The sequence below is a fragment of the Dipodomys merriami genome, unplaced genomic scaffold (assembly GCF_024711535.1).
Source record: "Dipodomys merriami isolate MVZ:Mamm:240054 unplaced genomic scaffold, mDipMer1.0.p SCAF_101, whole genome shotgun sequence".
Classification (NCBI taxonomy): Eukaryota; Metazoa; Chordata; class Mammalia; order Rodentia; family Heteromyidae; genus Dipodomys; species Dipodomys merriami.
Window position 1 is genome coordinate 3,530,501 of NW_027202283.1, and position 22,057 is coordinate 3,552,557.

General features: G+C 38.7%; 1 pseudogene; it reads left to right on the forward strand.

Moving 5' to 3' along the window:
• LOC138807388 (Golgi to ER traffic protein 4 homolog pseudogene) overlaps positions 1 to 21,473 on the forward strand; it is a 29,137-nt pseudogene extending 7,664 nt beyond the window's left edge.
• Positions 21,474 to 22,057: the final 584 nt, after the last annotated feature.

The window sequence follows — 22,057 nt, forward strand, 5'->3', positions numbered from 1 at the left end:
ACAGAAGCATAAAATTGAGTAAATATACCACGTTTTCTTGATCCATTCATCTATTGTGAGGCAACTGGGTTGGTTCCATATCTTATCTATGGTAAACAATGCTGCAATGAACATAGTTGTGCTGGTAGCTTATTGTGCTCTATTTTGAAATCATTTGGGTGATGGCCAAGAAGTGGGATAGTTGGATCTTACGGGAGTTCTATGTTTAGTCTTTTTAGGAACCTCCATACTGCCTTCCATTCCCACCAACAGTGTAGTAGTGTTCATATTTAGCCACATCCTGGTCAACATCTGCTATTATTTGTTCTCTTGAAAATGGCTATTCTAACTGGGGTGAGGTGGAATCAATGTGGTTTTGATTTGCATTTCTTTTATGACCAATGATGCTGAGCATCTCCCTTCTCCTTTCTAGAGGCTACACAATTACAGATTTCTAGTGTCTCACCAGAGGCATAGAAACTTGTAATGCTGTGTGTGATTTTAGTTTTACATTCACTTCCTTGGAGCTTAAACTGACTCCTATAACTTACAATAAAGGTTTATACTATTTCACTTACTGAAAAATAAGTAATTTTCAAAAACGTAGAAAAAAATCTCTTGGTCAGGGGTTCCAGATTTTTATTGGGAAATTTTTATTTCGTTGCTTGTTTGTTATATCACTTAAGCACACGTTGAATTTTTGGTTTTCCAACCAAATCTTCAACAACCAAAAGCTATGTTGCCTTATTGGATTTCACTTCATAAGTTAGCAAAAAATTGACATATTTTTGGTTTGGTCTTTCAGGGATTTTTGGCTTATGGAGTGTTAGTGGGCCAGTACACAGGCTTGGACTAAGGGTCTGGAAATCTTGCTTAGATTATTTTACTCAATGCTGTCACTGTGCCACTTGAACCACATATCCACTTCTTGCTTCTTAATTGAAGATAAGAATCTTGAGGAGTTATTTGCTTAGGTTGGCATCAAACTGTGATCCTCAGATCACACCCTCCTGAGCAGCTAAGATTAGAAGAATGAGCCAGACCCTGGATATATTGTGCTCCCTATGTAACCTAATCAAGGGCACAGAATTCTGAAGCATATGTGTATGGTTATATATTTCAAAATTAGATGGCAATATATAGACTTTTGTGTGTGTGTGTGTGTGTGTGTGTGTGTGTGTGTGTGTGTGTGTGTGTGTGATAAATGTGCAGAGGGATATGAGGATGAATCTGATTTTGAGGAAGATTTCACCTAGAGCTTTTCACAGATTGGGCTACGCTGTACAGAATGCTTGAGACTAAAAGTGAGGTAAATGCTGTCATCATCCCATTCTCCTACATCCCTTGCTAATATATTTATAACCTGTGATGTTGTCATGGTTACTTTTTGTGTATGAGAGCCAGTACTGGGGCTTGAATTCAGGGCCTGGATGTCCCTTAGCTTTGTATGCAATGCTAGCACTCTGGCAATTGAAGCACAGCTCATCTTTTTGTTTTTACTGGTAAATTGAAGGTAAGAGTCTTTTATTCTTATGTTGGCTTTGAACTGAGTTCCTCATATCTCAGGGTTCTGAGCAGCTAGTTTTACAGGCCTGTGTTCCAGTGCCTAGCATTTCATTACTACTTTTACAAGCTGCATGCTCACACACATACTTTGCATTACAAAATCTCACTGCTCAGGATATGTGACAAGAAGTGAGGAAAGATGGTTGAGTGGATAAGTTACCAAATGCGCTTCTACCCCCATTAACATCATTCTGGTCGTTAACTTACCCTTCAGTCAGTGAGAACATATTTCCCCTTTCATTCTGAATTTTTCAAAAGGAAATCAGTGAAATGTTTTTGTTATATCTTTCAAAGATTATCTCCCAAACAGGAGATATTATTTGAATGTATTTGATAATATTTCAGATTGGGTTGGTCTTGTGTGTCGGAATGTGGGCAGAGACCGTCCAGCCAGCTGGGCATCAGGCACAGAGCTGATGCTTCCTGTCTGCTGGTTGCAGAGAGGAAGGTTTTCTTCCTGGCCAAGCTTTCAATTGATATCCTTTCATCTTTGACTTCTAATTACCTAGCATAACAAGCATGAACCATCACCAATAGGCTCATTTTAGAAGTATTAGTAGCTTTTCATTCATTGCTTTTTTCCAGGAAGTTTGATCTGGGCATCCTGGTTGTACCTCATAAGGTTATTTTTATGATACACGTTGCCTCTGCCATTTCTGAAATTCATTTCCTCAGTATTAGATAAATGAATTTGATCTAAAGCCAATAGTATTTTCCTTCCAAGATGCTAGGTACCTTATTTAAATCTTTTATCCTTTGGCAAAGCAATCAGGATGTTTGTGTAAAACCCTAATTCTTCAAAGAATTATAGTTATAAGGTATCATGTGCAAACTTTCATATAGTATCCTTTTTAATGTTTTTATTGTAAAAATACTGTACAGAGGGGCTACATTTACATGAGCAAAATAATGAGTATATTTCCTATCAAGCATTGTTACCTCCTCCTTTGTTTTTCCCCTACCATCCCTTCCCTCCCACCTCCAGAAGTACACTCCCTCCTCTCTCCTTCCTTCCTGCCTAAATTGTAAAGTAAGTTTTTCAACATAGTGTCTTTTACATCTCATTGTTACAGGGGGTCAAGCTGTATCCATTGTTAAGCATTTGGATTTTTCCCCTCTCCTCCCAAAGCTAGAGAAATATATATAGAAGATGCATGGCACCGACATCAAATGCAGTGAAAACAGGGATTATATTGTGGCGGAGCAACATATAAAGACACAAAAATTCACATAACTAATGTAACAAGATTGGGTGGAAAAATGATGATGGTAGAATTAATTTGATAACTCTTCTACAGTTTTTAATAGTTAAGGCTTTTTAACTCAAAGGAGGATTAAAACACACAGAATAGAGGAATATAGTTACTACTCATTTGATGTGTATGGAAAGATTATCAGAATTGTGATGATTAATAAAAATATATGTTCAAATTTCCAGTGGCAGTAAATGGTGCTGGCAAAATTGGTTAACTACATGTAGAAAACTTAAGCTAGATCCTTATATATCACCCTGCACCAGAATCAACTCCAAATGGATCAAAGACCTTGAACTCAAAGCAAACACTCTGAAAACATTACAGGATGGAATAGGAGAAACCCTAGGTCTCCTTGGCTCAGGCCGAAATTTTCTGAATAGAGACCCAGAAACACAACAAATGAAAGAAAGGTTGGACAAATGGGATTGCATAAAGTTGCAGAGCTTCTGCAGGGCAAATGACATAGCTAGAAAGATCAATAGAAAACCCAAGGATTGGGAGAAGATCTTTACTAGCCATACAACGGACAAGGGTCTCATATCTAAAATATACTTGCAACTCAAAAAATTAAACGCCCCAACAACAAATCCTCAAAGAAACAACTGCCCAATAAATAAGTGGGCGAAAGACTTAAAGAGAAACTTCTCTGAAGAAGAAAGAAGGAAGGGCAATAGACACATGAAGAAATGTTCAACATCCCTAGCCATAAAAGAAATGCAAATCAAAACAACATTGAGATATCACCTCACTCCAGTTAGAACAGCAAAAATCAAGAACTCTAACAACAACAGATGCTGGAGGGGATGTGGACAGAAAGGAACTTTACTTCATTGTTGGTGGGAATGTAAACTTGTTCAACTACTTTGGAAAACAGTATGGAGGTTCCTCAAAAGACTTCACATAGAACTCCCCTATGACCCAGCAATCCCACTTTTGGGCATTTACCCAATTGCTTACAAACAAGACCACACTAAAGCTACCAGCACAACTATGTTTATTTCAGCATTATTTACCATAGCTAAGATATGGAACCAACCCAGATCCCCCTCAGTAGATGAATGGATCAAGAAAATGTGGTATATATACACAATGGAATTCTATGCCTCCATCAGAAAGAATGACATTGCCCCATTTGTTAGGAAATGGAAAAACTTGGAAAAAATTATATTAAGTGAAGTAAGCCAGGCCCAAAGAAACATAGGTCCCATGGTTTCCCTTATTTGTAATATCTAGTATATGTATGAGTCAAGCGGAAAAGGTCAGATAATGTGATGTCAGGAAAATGAACCCTTAGATGTGTATTTTAATGTTTTTTTTCTTCCATGCATGTGTTTCTAATGCATTTATAAGATTATCTCTTTGTTGCTTTGTATGTCCCTCCCCCACAGTATAACCCCTGCTTTCACTATATTTGATGTCAGTATAACTTGTGGAGGAGATGGGGAAAAACCAGTTGTTTAAGGATACAGTTGTACCTGTTGCAACAATGAGAAGTAAAGTTGTCATGTCCAAAACGAGCTTTACAACGTCGGTGTTGGGGGGGGGGAGGGAGGGGAGGAAGGAGAAGGATTGGGATGGGGGAGGGGGGAGGCTGGGAAGGGATGTGAAGGGTAAACAAAGGAGGAGGCTGCAATGCTTGGTAAGAAATGTACGCATTATCCTGCCCATGTAATTGTAACTCCTCTGTACACTATGTTCACAAATAAAATTAAATTAAATTAAAAAAAATTTCCAGTGGCAGACTGGTATGCTAAATGGGAGCAGACATTGGTGATGCCAGGGGTTTGAAAGCGGATAATGAAGGAGAATATCAGAGGAGAGCATTTGCTAAGGATATAATTTCCAAAGGTCATACCAAATATATGGAACTAGAATGCTAAGTGATGATCTACTGAGCACTAAATTTTATTTGTTGGATTCTTTGTTTTATGTATTCCAGGGATTAGAACCTTGGGCTTGGGTACTGTTCCTTAGTTTTTGTTTCTCAAGGCTAGTGCTCTACCAGTTGTTTCACATGATATTTTGGGTGGTTAATTGGAGAACAGTCTTTCCAAATTAACTCTTTGGGCTTGCTTCAAACATGATCTTCAGGTATCAGCCTCCTGAGTAGCAAGCATTCCAGTTGTGAGCCACCAGAGCCCGGCTAGAGTCACATTTTAAAAGTATTCTCTCGGTGAATCATATGTGTCTAGCTCCTATTTGAGCACTTTGGTTCCAGGGGTCATGTTAGATTTAGAATAACATGAGAATTTTTCATTTTGTAACCCACAGCATCCAATATCTATCTAATTTATTCTTATCTTCATTTCTGATCTTTTTTTCTTCATTGTAGCTTTCCATTCTTACTTCACAAGCAAGCATGTCAGTGCTGTTTTCCTTTTCTGAAGCAAGTCACGTCCATTCCCATTAATTGGGGATGTACTTATTGTTCTTACTGCCTGCAGTACCTGCTTCTAGATAATTGCATGGATGATGGCTTTCAAGCTAACTATCTCCTTCTCAGGGATGTCTCCTCGCATCCCCACTTTGAAGTTGTTGCCACAAAACGACCAATGTCATGTCTCTGGTTTATAGAAATTATCATTATGACTTCTGGTTTTCTATTCAGCAAGAAATTGCTAAGGAGAGATCCACGTTCACATCTGTTTCGCCAACATCTGTAATAATGCCTGGTCCTTAGTGCTCAGGAACCTTACTTGGAGATCAGCCTTCTCCAGCTCAATTTATGCTAGTTTCTGGTCAAGCCAGCTCTTCAAGCTGAAGTCTGGTGGCTAGCATTCTTTGTGCCTTTCTGTGTCGCTGAGTCCACTTCAGGGCAAGATCAGTGCCTGACACCTATTTCCTGCTATGGAAAGATGGCTGTGGCATCATAGAAGTTATGGCTATTGTTTTGTGAAGCTGCGTGAGGACACACATCCCCACAGAAATTCACCAAGCCAAGTGTGTCCCATGCCCAGAAGTGCATTCTACAACTCAGCAACCAAATTATCACCCACTCCCTGATGAACTCTATATTTCCATTTCCTTAAAAAGAAAGAAAAATTCAAAACATGCCTTTGATGATTTGTCATTGAATTACTGAAGCAGAGTATACAATTTTGTGTATTTGTAAGTCTTTCTCCATCTCTCTTGAGCCATTGACATATTTCTATGTGTTTGAAGCTTGGAAGGTAAAATGAGGTTTAATTCAGCATAGTCAGAAACACTTTTGGAGGGAATGCAAACTTTCAATATGATGTTCTACAGATGTCCATCTTGGCACAGGAACTGAGTATAATGTCATAAGATAAGAGGCTTGTTCTGATTTCTATTGACTTTCCTCTGGGTGCAGGGAGTGTGATCCCACTGCATGTGTGTCTCTTTGTTACACTGGAGGGCCAAGGACTCCTCTCAAAATCTAATGCGATGGGGGTAAGAGAGACTAAACCTCAGAACCCAGCTTCCCACATCACTAGGATTACAGACCTGAGACTCCTATACTCAACTCATAGCTGCTTTTTTATACATAGTGTACTAAGTTTCATTCTATTCACTTCATAGACAGATATGAAAATATGTGTATATATTTATTCATCTATTTATAATCAGTATTATATATAGAATCAAAAAATATATTCATATAATTATAATCAAAGTTATATTACCACTTTCTCCAATAATGATTTACACTAGATTTGTGAAAAATATACTCAAGACTGAAAGTGATAAATGCCTTTGTAGTATGAAAAATCATATTCATTCTTATACATCATATAATATACTATAAAAATATAAAGAACATAACAAATATTTGCATATAACTGATTTAATAGTGGATTTTTTTCCTTCCTGACTTTGTCTTTGTCCATCTATGTAAGCCTTCTTTCTTCTATTGATGATGGCTTTTACTTTCCAATATAGGTATTTCCTATGTATTTTGTCAAATATTTTCAGCCCTAAGTACATTTTGGATATTATTGGAGCCAAATTTTTCTTCAATATTTCCCAAAGCACAATAAATATGTATACAGACTTGAATTCACTGTTGGAAGAGAGTCCCATATACCATTATAAACATTGTAGCATTTGTCACAATTGACAGAACTGCTTTCTAAGGACATCTGATCTGCTATGTCCTAGAGCTTTTGGAGCCACCTTATCACCTCATTCAGGCATGGCCTGGCTTCCTTGCCACTGCCTGTGCATTTAACAGTCCCCTTTATATCCATAAGTCTCTCTTGTACAGCCCCCTCTTACTCTGTGTTTTCCCACAAACAAAACAAGTGCATGGTGCTTGAGATTGTAGGTTGAAAAAAACCACATTTAGGATTCATGAATTGTATAACATAATATAAACATTGGCATTTTAATAACGTTAGAAAAATAAATAGAATGAACATTTTACATCAATAAGGACAAAAAGAAAAAGAAAAATTTTCCCAGGAAGAGGTGAAGGAATCTCGAAATCTAGATTGGCCTCTAAGTTGCCTTCAGGCAGCAATTCTGCCTCAGAGTCCTCAAAGAGATCTACTTCCTCATAAAAGATAGAATTTTTTCCTGAGTCGTGGGAGGGAGAGATTATAATTTCTCAATTGGATATTGGATCCCCTGCAGCAGGACAGATTATTCTGGATATTATGTGAGGACAGATTCCCTTTCGTCAACTGAAACTAGATTTTGGACCTCACTTATTGGTTTTCCTAAACATAGACTGGGTCATTTTCCATTGGCACACATTTATCCTGCACTCCAAAAAGAAAAGGTATGTACATATGACCAAATAAGTGAAATGAACCACAAGATAGGGACATAAGTGGTTTTTTCTTTCTTTCTCTTGTTTCTAACGTATTTACAATATATCATGTGATTTTTTTGTTCTTTGTATGTTCCTCCCCCATGGTATAACCGCTGTTTTCACTGTATGTAATGTCGATGCCATGCATATTTTATATATGCTTCTCTAATTTGTGGAGGGGAAGGGAAAAAACAAAATGCTTAAATAGAGATACAGGTTGACCCATTGTAATAATGAGATGCACAAGACACTTTGTGGAAAAACGATCATCAGAATTTAGGCGGGATCAGGGGGAGTGTAGCTGTGGAGGGGGGAGGGAAGGCATGATGGGGGATAAACAAAGGAGGAGGTAATAATGCTTGACAGGAAATGTACTCATCACCTAGATTATGTAACTGTAAACACTCTGTACATTATTTTTTACATTGAAAATGTATTAAAAAAGGTCAAAAGACCCAGAAATAAAACCACATACTTACAATCATCTGATGTTTGATAAAGGAGTGAAAGATGTACAGTGGAAAAACATAGCTTTGCCAGTTGCCTGTGGCTCATGCCTTTAATCCTAGCTACTCAGAAGGCTGAGATCTGAGGATCGTTGTTCAAGGCCAGCAGGGCCAGAGAAGACCATGAGACTCTTATCTCCAATAAAGCACAAGAAAATGGGAGGTGGAACTGTGGCTCAAGCACTAGCCTTAAGCTGAATATCTGAGGGACAGCGCTGAGGACCAGAGTTCAAGCCCCAAAACCAACACACAAACACACACACACACACACACACACACACACACACACACACACACACACACACACACAAATCATAGCCTTTTCAACAATTAGTGTTGGGAAAACTGGGCAGCTATAGTCAGAAAACTAGAAGTGGATCTCTGCTTGCACTAACATCAATTCAAAATGGATTAACTACCATAAAATCAGCCAAACTACTGTAACACAGAATACGGATGGCATTAGAAATTGTAGGTACAGGCATGGACTTCCTGAATAGAGTCCCAGGGACACAATAGATAGGATAGAGACCCAACAAATTGGACTACATCTAAGGAAAGAAATTCTTCAAAGACTAGGGACATAGCCACTAAACTAAAAAGACAACCAACAAATTGGGAAAAGATATTTACCTGCAATACATCAGACAAAGGGCTAATATTCAATGTATACATGGATTTCAGGAAACTACCCCTCCCAAACCTAATAAACCAATCACTAAATGGGCAAGGAGGTAAGGAGAGACTTCTCAGAAGAAGAGGTAAATATGGCAAAGAAACATCAGAAAAGGTTCATCATCCCTGGCCATAAAAATGTAAATCAAAGCAATCCTGAGGTACCATCTTACCCAAATATTCTGAATTCTGAAAACAAATGCTGTTGGGAAGTGGATGAAAAGGAATCCTACTGCACTGGTGGTGGGAATGTATACTAATACAACCACTCTGGAAAGCAGTCTGGAAGTTGCTCAAAAATCTAAATACAGGCCTTCTCTAATACCATCCCATACCAGTTCTAGGCATCTAACCTGAGAATCATGAACCATAATATGACAAGGACACTTGCATAACCATGTTCCTTGCTGCTCAATTCACAGTGCCAAGTTATGTACAAAACTCAGATGCCCCACAATAAATAAATGGATCCAATAATTATGCTATCTATATACAATGAAATTTTACAGAAAGAGCCATTAGAAAGAAAAAAATAATGTCATTTGCAAGGAAATGGATGGAACTAGAATAAATCATGTTAAGAAAGTTAAGCCAAGATCATAGAGACAAATGGCACATTTTCTCCCTGATATGTGAAAGTTAGATTTAAAACTCAAGGGGATATGACAATCTGTACATGATTCTAGGCATCATATATAATAAGAACAGAAGAGGACAGGCTTTGGAGAAAATCACAAAATTGTAATACCCAAGCACCTCTTCTTATGTGTATAAAACAATACATATAACTGAATAAAATTACAAAGATAAGGAAACAAAGGAACTTGTCTTAATTCATCTATTCATTTTGTGATGACTCTGTATTCTTAACCCAATATACATTATATAATATGCGTGCACATCTAAGGAAAGATAGGGGAAGGGTACAGAATCAGTGGAAAGTGGATGAAAAATTGCAGCAGTAGAGCCCACTGGCTGTACTGGACATTGTTGAAAGTGAACTATGGAACTCGAGGGTCTAGATGGGAGGGAGGAAATGGATGAGAATGGGGGAACAGATGAGACTAGGTAAAAGGAAGAAAATGTACTAGTTACCTGACATAGAGAAAGGTAACCATGCTGTATATCACCACTAAAACAGCAATATTTGTTTTTTTTTAAAAAGAAAATAGTTCCCAAATGAGAATATGAAAAAAGTGAAATACAGGGCAGATAATTCTTTTTTTTAAGTCCTTGGTACCTGAAAGTTTCAATCATTAGCTATTGTCCTACAAACTGAGTCATGCCTCTAAACCCAAAAGTCCTTACAATATTCATTTTTTTTGTCCTTGATTTCTTCACATTGTCTATTTACTTTTCAGTGTGTGTGTGTGTGTGTGTGTGTGTGTGTGTGTGTGTGTGTGTGTGTGTGTGTGTGTGTGTGTGTGTGTGTGCGCCAGAAATGGAGCTTGAACTCAGGATCTAGGTGCTGTCCCTGAGATTCTTTTTTGCTCAAGAGTGCACTCTACCACTTGAGCCAAAGCTTCACTTCTGGATTTTCTTGAGCAGTTTATTGGAGATAAAAGACTCACACAAACGTTTTTGCACCACTACATTCAAATCATCATCTTCAGATCTTAGCCTCTGGAGTAGCTAGGATTACAGGCATGATCTAAGGTATCTGCCTTATTAATTGTTGCTTTTTCAAAAAAGCTGGTGCCAGTGGCTCATGCCTGTAATCGTAGCAACTCAGGCGGCTGAGATCTGATAATCGAGGTTTAAAGACAACCTGAGTAAGAAAGTCTGTTAGACTATTATCTCATTAACTGGTTACCCCTTCCCCAACTCCTTGGCCGGAGGTCCATCCAGTGGCGCCAACCCAAACAGCATCAACAGAGACAGAGACTGAGGTGAAACACACAGAGCCATCACCACCCTGCCCAGCCCACAACCATCTCAACTGAACTCTGATTGCAATGGCAACCAATGACCTACATCACACAGAAACAACAACTAACTCCAGGGTGAGTACTCCCCAGGGGACAGTGTATCCCTCAAGGGAGACCAGAACTGGTGGGAATCCCCAGACCCTGACCCAGACTCCTCCCCCACAGGATCCACTTAAACTGGGAATAGTTTGAGAGCTCCACCAGCCCATGGAGCACACCCAGCTGGCCAGGCTAGAGCAAGAGCGCCCCTGGAAGGGAGCGCAAATGCCCAAGCCAGGAACAGTGCCCCTGGGTCAAAACAGCCTACAGTGGAAGAAATTTGAAATGTGTACTCCAGGCTGTGTAACCTAGGCAGGATACACAGCAGCACAGGTCCAACTGGCATGCCCCAGGGCAGGGGCCGGGACAAGGCCTGGGGATCCAGTGCCTGAGCAACACAACCAACTCTTCCCAACTGAATTCAGAAGCTTAGCATATGCCTCAGCAGAGGGGGGAAAAACAAGGAACTGCACCCGCCTTGGAATCATGCCTCTGACAGCAAAAGATCAGGGGTCCAGCACAAGAGAACCAGAAGCCAAAACCCAACCAGAACCCGACCCATATATCCTAGGCTGGTTATTGGACAACGCAGGCCGCCAGCACCTGATAATAGTCAGGAGGTCAGGCTGGTAAGGTGGCTCAGGATTAGAGTGCTTGTCTTGTGTGCATGAGGTCCTGGATCTGATTCCCAAACGCCATATATGCAGAAAGGGCCAGAAGTCGTGCTGTGGCTCTAATGGTAGGGCACCAGCCTTAAGCTGAAGAGCTGAGGGACAGCGCCCAGGCCCAGAGTTCAAGCCCACAACCGGCCAAAAAAAAATCAGGAGCCCATAGCAGACTCCAGCAAATGGGAGAGTACATCCAGCACATCCGATCTCACCAAGAGCACCTGTTGGAATAAACAGGAACATTCTAGGCTGCTCAACCCTTCTATAGGTGGGAACTGCCATTGTTCTACAGCAGAGAGCTGAGAACAGAACCCTACATCGGTCAGAGTAGAAGCTAGAGGTTGGCCACCAACAGAACTGAGACCAGGCAGGTATAATCTCTCTCTACCAGCACAGAAACAGCAACCAAGCAAAGCAGACATCTATTGACCAAAACAAAATTTCAGATTAGTCTACAATAATCCCTGAAAATAACAGAAAAAAAATTACAAGCCTTATCAACACCCTATATAGCAAGCTACCCCCAAAAGCCAGCAGCTACGCAGGGGAGAGGCCCAGTGGGAGCAAAGCAGGAATGGAAGACAAAGTTACATCCAAGAGATGCAGTAGGTAATGACTCAAGAATTAAAGTGAGAAATAGACCAGAAATTTAAAGAACACAGGGACAAAATATTGAAAGTGATGCAAGGTATCACACAGGAGGTGCATGCAAAAATAGAGGCAGTACACACCTCACTAAAAGGTGAGATTAGTACAAACACAGAGGCAGCACAGACCTCACTAAGAGGTGAGATTAGTACAAAAATAGAGGTAGCACACACCTCATTAAGAGGTGAGATTAGTACTTGGAGAACCAACATTGAATCCAGAAATGAGTCCATGCAAACCACAATGGAAGCTGTAGTTAACAGAGTGAACAAAATGGAATGTAGAGTGTCAGATACAGAAGACAGAATACACCAACTGGACCAAAAAATCTCAGATATGGAAAAAAATCACTTAAATTATGCCAAAGGGAAATCCAAGAGCAAGCAGATAGTTCCAGGAAATTTAACCTTCATATAATTCGAGTGGACAAAAGTGAGGAATATCAAAGCAAGCGAATGCAACACCTATTCAAAAAGATAATCTGTGAAACTTTCCCCCATCTCAAAAAAGAACAAGTTACCTACATAACAGAAGCATATAGAATACCAAAGAAGCAAGATCCCAGGAGAAACACTTCTAGACACATTATAGTAAAAAATGGTAGATCTGAAAAATAAGGAAAAAATCTTGCATGCAGCAAAAATGAAGAAGCAGGTATACTACAATGGGAAAAAATTAAATCAATGCAGATCTCTCCACACAGACACTGAATGCAAAAAAGGCCTGGGGAAGTACCATACGAGCCCTGAGAGTCAATAACTGCCAACCCAGACTGATATAACTGGCAAAGCTAGCATTCACAGTGGATGGAGAACTGAAAAACTTTAAAAGTAAAGGAAAAATAAATCAATACATAAACATTAAGCCAGCATTACAAAGAATACAATAGGGGGAACACAAACTGAAGAAAGCAACCAGGAACAGGGACCCACACCAGACAGGCTTTAATAGAATTCTAACTGAGCAAGCACAGAAGGAAAGGAAAGAAGAAAATCTTATAGAAACAGGGCATGACAGGGACCACAATGCATCTCTCTGTATTATCTCTTAATATTAACGGTCTTAATTCACCAATCAAAAGAAAAAGAACTCCAGATTGGATCAGAAAACATGACCCATCCATTTTAGCCTTCAGGAGACCCACTTCTCATCCAAACATACAAACTCGGAGTGAAGGGTTGGAAAAGGATCTACCAATCAGATGCCCCCAGTAAGAAAGCAGGAGTAGCTATCCTGATATCTAACAAAATAAACTTTTCATTAAAATCAATAGAAAAAGACAAAGAAGGACACTACATATTAATACAGGGAACAATCCAGGAGGAGGATATTATCATTATTAACTTATATTCCCCACACATTGGCGCACCAAAATATGTTAAGCAAACTTACAGAATAAAATAGATCCCAATACAATAATACTAGGAGACTTTAACACACCACTCTCACCAAAGGACAGGTCTACCAAAGAGAGGATTGGCAAAGAAGCTACTGAATTGAGTGAAGCCAAAAGCAGAACTAACTGAAATCTACCCAGTATTTCACCCTAAAACAACAATACACATTCTTCTCAGCAGCTCATGGCACTTTCTCCAAAATCATAGTTCATGCAAGGAACTTAAGCAGATACAAGGGGATTGACCGAATCCCGTGTCCTGTCCAAACACAGTGGAATCAAGCTACTTGTCAATAATAAATCAAACCGTAGAAATTATTCAAATACATCAAAATTCAACAGCACACTTCTATGAAAAACCTGGGTAACAGAAGAACTTAAAGAAGAAATTAAAAAGTTCCTACAACTCAATGAAAATGAAGATACATCACAAAGAAACTTGTGGGACACAGCAAAAGCAGTCTTAAGGGGCAAATTTATTACCTTCAGTGCCCACATCAAGAAAATAGACAGACCAAGTAAAAAATCTCATATTGCAATCAAAACAGCTAGAAAAACATGAAAAAATGGTACCCAACGTTACTAGACAAAGCCAATCAAACTAATAGCTGAAAATTAATGAAATAGAGAATAGGAAAATAATAGATAAAATTAATAAAACAAAAATCTGTTTCTTTGAAAAAATAAGTAAAATTGATGGACCGTTGGCAAGATTAATTAAGAAAAGAAGAGAGGAAACCCAACAAGATCAGGGATGCCATAGGAAAAATCACAAGTAGCCAGGATATCTGAACAATTTTAAAGGAGTCTTTTCAAAAGTTATATTTTCTAAACAAAGAAAACCTGGCAGAAATGGATGCATTTTTACAGAAACAGAAGTTCCCCAAACTGAGCAAAGAAGAAGTAAATCAATTAGCCACTATGTCACAATGAGATGCAGGAAGCAATCAGAAGTCTTCCAATAAGGAAAAGCCCAAGAATAGATGGATTCACAACAGAATTCTATAAAACCTATAAAGAGGAAGTAATACCCATATTCCTCAAACTCTTCAGAGAAACAGAGAAGGAGGGAACTATCCCAAACTCATTCTATGACGCCAATATTACACTCATCCCCAAATCAGGCAAAAACTCAACCAAAAAAGAGAATTGGACAAATTTCCTTCAAAGACCCTTAACAAAATTCTAGCTAACAGAATCCAGAAAACACACACAAAATAATCATACACTATGACCAGGTGGGCTTCATCCTAGAGATGCAGGGATGGTTTAACATACATAGGTCAATAAATGTAATCCAACACATCAACAGAGCCAAGTCAAGATTGACGTGCTTATCTCCAAAGACACAGAAAAGGCTTTTGGTAAAATACAACATTCATTTATGTTAAAAGCTGTGGAGAAAATAGGAACAGAAGGAACATTTCTTTTTTTTTTTTGTCGGTCGTGGGGCTTGAACTTTTGGCCTGGGCGCTGTCCCTCAGCTCTTCAGCTCAAGGCGAGTGCTCTACCACTAAAGCTACAGCGCCACTTCCAGAAGGAACATTTCTTAAAACAATGAAAGCCATACACAACAGACCAATACCCAATATAATAAGTAATAGGGAAAAGCTACTACCAATTCTCCTAAAATCAGGAACAAGGCAAAGATGCCCACTCTCTCCACTCCTCTTCAATATAGTCCTGGCACAATTAGCCAGGACAATAAGGCAAGACAAAGACATTAAAGGGATCCTCATAGGGAAAGAAGAAGTTAAACTATCCCTTTGTGCAGATGAAACGACACTGTATCTTCATAACCCCAAAAACTCAGCCAAACATACAAACAAATTCAGAGTAAAGGGTTGGAAAAGGATCTACAAATCAAATTCCCCCAGTAAGAAAGCAGGGGTAGCTATCCTGATATCTGACAAAATAAACTTTTCATTAAAATCAGTACAGAAAGACAAGGACGGACACTACATATTAATAGAGGGAACAATCCAAGAGGAGGATATTACCATCATCAACTTATATGCCCCAAATATTGGTGCACCCACATAGGTTAAACAAATACTCTCAAACTTACAGAATAAAATAGACTGCAATACGATAATACTAAGAGACTTTAACACACCACTCTTACCAAAGGACAGGTCCACCAACCAGAGGATTGGCAAAGAAGCTACTGAATTAAGTGAGGCCATACTTCAAGCGGAATTAACTGACATCTACCGAGTATTTCACCCTAAAACAACACAGTACACATTCTTCTCAGCAGCTCATGGAACTTTCTCCAAAATAGACCATATCATAGTTCATGCAAGGAACTTAAGCAAATACAAAGGGATCGACATAATCCCTTGTGTCCTATCTGACCACAGTGGAATTAAGCTAGTTCTCAATAACAAAGCATACTGCAGAAATTTCTCTAATACAGGGAAATTGAACAGCACACTTCTTAGCAATGCCTGGGTAACAGAAGAGATCAGAGAAGAAATAAAACATTTCCTACAACTCAATGAAAATGAAAACACCTCGCAAAGAAACTTGTGGGACACAGCAAAAGCAGTCCTGAGGGGCAGATTTATTGCTCTCAGTGCCCACATCAAGAAAATGCAAACAGACCAAGTAAATAATCTCATGTTGCAATTAAAACAGCTAGAAAAACAAGAAAAAACTAGATGGAGCCAGATACCCAAATTAAGAGCAGAGATTAACCAATTAGAAAACCAGAAAATTATAGCCAAATTTAACCAAATAAAAAGCTGGTTCTTTGAAAAAATAAATTAAATTGATGGACCGTTGGCAAGATTAATTTTAAAAAAAAGAGAGAAAACCCTTATTAACAGGATTAGGGATCCTACGGGAAAAATCACCACACGTACCCAAGATATCCAAACAATCCTAACGGACTACTTTCAAAAGTTATACTCTCTAAAGGAAGAAAACCTGTCAGAAATAGATGCATTTTTAGAGAAATACAAGTTGCCCAAATTGAGCAAAGAAGAAGTAAACAATTAAATAAGCCAATATCCTACAACGAGGTACAGGAAGTTATCAAAAGTCTTCCAACAAAAAAAAGCCCAGGACTAGATGGATTCACAGCAGAATTCTATAAGACCTTTAAAGAAGAGCTATTACCCATACTCCTCAAGCTCTTCAGAGAAACAGAGAAGGAGGGAGCTATCCCAAACTCATTCTACGATGCCAATATCACACTCATCCCCAAACCAGGCAAAGACCCAACCAAAAAGTAGAATTACAGGCCAATTTCCTTGATGAACATAGATGCAAAGATCCTTAATAAGATTCTAGCTAACAGAATCCAGAAACACATAAAAAATACACTATGACCAGGTAGGCTTCATCCCAGAGATGCAGGGATGGTTTAACATACATAAGTCAATAAATGTAATCCAACACATCAACAGAGCCAAGGTCAAGAATCACATGATTATCGCCACAGATGCAGAAAAGGCCTTTGATAAAAATCAACATTCATTCATACTAAAAGCTGTGGAGAAAATAGGAATAAAAGGAACATTTCTTAAAACAATAAAAGCCATTTATATCAGACCAATAGCCAATTATACGTAATGGGGAAAAGCTAAAACAAATTCTCCTAAAATCAGGAACAAGGCAAGGATGCCCCCTGTCTGCACTCCTCTTCAATATAGTCCTGGAACCCTTATCCAGGGCAATAAGGCAAGGAAAAGGTATTAAAGGGATCTGCATAGGAAAAGAAGAAGATAAACTATCCCTTTTTGCAGACGACATGATTTTATACCTTCTCGATCCCAAGTACTCCATCCATTTAGAAATCATAAATCACTTCAGCAAAGTAGCAGGATACAAAATAAACCCACAAAAATCAGTTGCCTTCCTGTACACTGACAATGTACAAGAAGGGAGGGAAATAAAGGGAGCAACCCCATTCACAATAACCTCCCCAAAATTTTTCTCTGCATTGTTATCTAAATATTATCACTATTGGGAAATGTTATCACTGTTTTACTTAGCCTGGTGTTCAGTTAAATGGAAAGGTGTCTTTATTGATTCAGAAAGGAAGGGTGGATATTATGGTAGGCACCTCAGATGTATTGCTATGTATATTAAGGGCTATAGACCCCACCTGTAATGTTTTACTGTTTTGTAAGCAGAATAGATGATGCATTTTGTGTGCAAGTAGAAACTACTTTGAAGCTTAAGAAAAAGAGGAAACATATCTCAGATGCTACATATGCTATTATATTTTTAAAATTTGTATGATAACATCCAAATTACGGCAAATTCACTATGTATTTTTGTACAAAAGGGGTGATTTTCCTGAGCCTTCTCTCATTACATTACAAAACAGCTTCACACACTTAAGTGAGATATAGTTTTGAACCCAGGTTTATTGCTTACTGGAAATTTAAATTTTTTTCCCAGTCTGTGGTTGTTTTTTTCTTTTTTTTCCAGAAATTGTGGTCAAATGCAAATAATTTAAAATTGATCATCTTTTTACACTTTGTATTAGCATTACCTAGTTATATAAGTGGATTTCATTTTGATATATCCACATAGGCATACAATGTACACTGATCATATTTACCCTTTCATCATTCTCCTTCTCTTCTCCCAGGTTTTATTATCTTAATCATTTTAAGATTACAACATAGTAGTAAGTATATTTACAATATTGTACAAGTTCAATGTCCACACTGATATCATCCTCCAATATTAAAATCTATATTCATTAAATAATTTTCCACTCTCCTCTGCTTCAAGATCTCCATCAAGTATGATTTTGCTTCCTGTCTCTATCAATTTGACTGTTCTATGTAACTGATATAAGTAGAATTATGCAATATTTGATCTTGTTATGACTGGCTTATTTCATGTAGTACAGTGTCCCCAAGATTCAGCCATAATATAACATCTGTCACAAAATAATTCTTTTTAAAGTTGAAGTAATATACCACTGTATGTATAAACCACATTTATTTTATGTATTCATTTGTTGATGGCCACTTGGATTGCCTCCATGTTTTAGTATTGTACAAAATGAATATCAGTGCTCAAAGATTTCTTCAAGACCCTGCTTTAGAGTATATGCCCAGAAGTGGAGTCATTGGATCATATGACAATTCTCTTTCCTTCCTTTCATTTTTTTTTCTGTCATGGGCTTGACTCAGGGCCAGGTCACTGTCTCTGAACTTTTCCTCAAGGCTAGTGTTTTACCACTTTAAAACACAGGTCCACTTCCTGTTTTCTACTCAGGCTAGCTTGGAACGATGATCCTTGGATTTCAGCTTCTTGTCCTGACTGGTTAGGATTACAGGCATGAATAATCCTGTTTTGAATTGCTGGAAAAGTTGCCATACTGTTTCCCATAGAAAGGTTCCAATTTTGCCACACTTTTGTCAGTATTGTTACTTTGTTTTTTGTAGTTATCCTAATTCATATGAAATGGTCATATTCTTCATTGTTTTGACTTACACTTTCCTAGTGATTAGTGACGTTAAACACCTTTATGTGCATGTTAACATTTTAATTGTCTTCTCTGGAGAAACATCTGAATTCTTTGCACAGTGTAAAATCAGGTTGTTTGTTATTGTTGGGATGTTGTTCTTTATATATTCTTGATGTGAACCACTCATCAAATATATGCTTGCAATGACTTTATACCATTCTGTGTTGCTTATTTGGACACTGATGATTGCATCCTTTGGTGCATCCTGTTTGCGTTTTCCTACAGTGACTGACTCTTCTCTGATGTCAGTTTCTAGTATGTCTTCTGGTCCTGTAACGATGAACCATCATATTGATTTGCACTCCTCTTTTGTAACAGTGAACTAAAGCTACATAATAATGCTCTGACTGTTTATCGGCTTCCATTTTTGGACCTATTCCCTCAGCTTTTAGTAAAAAGCCTTGGGGCATATCCACAAATTATTAGGTCCTAAAAACAACGTAGAAAGTTGTACCATTAAATATAGTTACTTCTGATGGAAATATGTGACTTCCAATTTCTAAAATAGGGCAAATATGATGAAATTGATACAGATTTTTTAATTGCCAGTCATAGTGCTTGAACTCTGGGCCTGGGTGCTGTCCCTCAGCTCTTCAGCTCAAGGCTAGTGCTCTATCACTTGAGCCACAGCACCACTTCTGGCCTTTTCTGTGTATGTGGTACTGAGGCATTGAACCCAGGGCCTCATGCCTACAAGGCAAGCACTCTACCACTGAGCTGCCTTCCAATGCTTGATAGGAAATGTACTCATTACCTTCCTCATGAAACTCTAACCCCTCTGTACATTATTTTTACAATAAAAATGTATTTTTTAAAAAAATGAAAATTGAGAGCTTCATAATGTAGAAGCACACCAAAACTCTAGGTATATATTTTTCTTCATATGAATATGTAGAATTGTATGAGGCTAGAGATTTAACCTACTTGCAAGTTAATAATGAACTTGTCACATTTTCATGGATGGTACACGATTTATGATACTCTTGGGTAAGGGACAAAAGGTACTTAATTTTTACAGCAATAGTGAAAGCCAGTGATGTGTGTGTGTGTTTGTGTGTATTTAAATATTTGAAATAAATCTCCCAGCCCTCAGTGCTACTGAGTGAGGTAAAGGTAGCCAGGTGAAACCTATACAAAAAATGGGTTCTGAGTTTGAGCAACTGCGATCTATATAATGAGCAATAGGCATGCCTGAACTTTACTCTGGAGGATGACAATAGCTTAGAAATAGGTTGTAAAACTATCCTTGTAAATATACTATAGAATAAAGAGCAACTAATGTTCACTTGAAGATATGCAAATACTTGAGACTGCTGTGGAATTGTTCTTTTTCTTTTGTTTCTTGAAGTTTCCTAGCTACCAAGACCAATACATATTTCTCCTGATAAATACATAACTCTCCTTAAAAGTGAGGCATGACAATCTGTTGAGATTACTTATTCTTTTCCTAGCCCTAAGCCTAAAGATGAAATAAGGACTTAAATCCTATCTAAAGTACAAATTCAACAAACGAAATAGATGGAGTTCATATTTTACACATCTAGAAACTTTTCTCTTAGAGCCATTTTTAATGCAGGAGTGGATGAAATTAAGGAAAAAATAGGTCCACAAATACATTTCATTAAGATATTCTATATATTTTAACCGTAATAAAGGATTACACTTCTGTTTTTTAGTGTATGAATATTTACCTAGTATGTACAGAAAACCAAAGTTTATTCCAGAGCCTATCATGGAATAGAATGTAGCAAATTTTCTATATATTGCTTGTATATTTATAGAATCCACCTGTCTGATTTCTCTCCTATTTTGATAAACAGAGCATCTGTTGTACATGTTGAAATACATTTTTATAACTACAGGATTCTACACACTTTGATGTCTACTAAATATAGAAAAGATTCATGCACAACCCTTACCTTCAAGGAGCAGCTCTCAGTATCCCAAGTAGCTTGTGTTTATCTCCCACCCCTTTCCTCCCGCTGTCAATCTAGGTGAGTGGTAACTGCTATAAGACAGAAAAACTTAGATAATTCACAGACATGCAGTTAGTATCCAATGGAACCTTCTTCACTTGGATTGTGTGTGTGTGTGTGTGTGTGTGTGTGTGTGTGTGTGTGTGTGTGTGTGTGTGTGTGTGTGTGTTGGTTGGGAGTGGAGTTTGAACTCTGGTCTTGGGCGCTGTCCCTGCACTATTCACCTCAAGGCAAGCACTCTACGGCTTGAGCCACAGTGCCGCTTTTGGTTTTCTAGTGGTTTATTGGAGATAAGAGCTCACAGATTTTCCTGCCTGAGCTGGCTTTGAATCATGATCCTCAGATCTTAGCCTCCTGATTAACTGGTGTTACAGGCATTAGCCACTAGCGCCCTGCTTGGATTATATTTTATCACTATGTTTTTGAGAATTTCAGCTTCCTAATTTGGAAACTGAGCTGTCCAGTTCCCAGTGAGTAGATGAATCTCATTACATAAAATTTCATTTAAGGCTTCGAGGGGAAGATGGCAGAGGAGAAGCTGGAGGCTAAACAGGCTCTCGCATAAGAAAGCAGTTTCAGAGCTCCAGTGAACAGTACTAAGCCAGAGAATCACACCAAGTGTGCCATCACACAGAGAGTTAGGCCAGAGAGAGAAAATACAGGCAAGGAGACAGCCCTGAGCACTTGTCAGCAGCCGCCGCCACAGCAGCAGTGGTGGCAGGAGCGACTGCAGCCTCCATACCTGAATCACAAAGAGACCAGGACGAAGCAGCCAGACGAGGTGGATGAGCGGATTCTACACAACACCAGCAAGAACATACAAGGAGCACACATCTTCATCCTGCAGTTCACAGACCAGAGACTACCCAGGAACCAAGACTCAGCGTGCATAGCAGCCTAACGTCCTCACTCCTTCTCAGGGAGCAGAGGAGGGAAGGCCACCCCTCGCCCCCCAGTACCGGAGATCTCCATCTTGGATACCGACAAAGCTTGGTGGAGCTGCTAGCACCAACTCAGGCCTTGGAATAAATCTAGAGACATCTAGCAGGTCAAAAGAGCCTAACCTGACCTGCCAGACTCAGCTCCACACAGGGAAAAGTCACCCAGCTCAGGCGCCAGCCCTAGGAGTGGCTTTCTTCACTGGGTAAT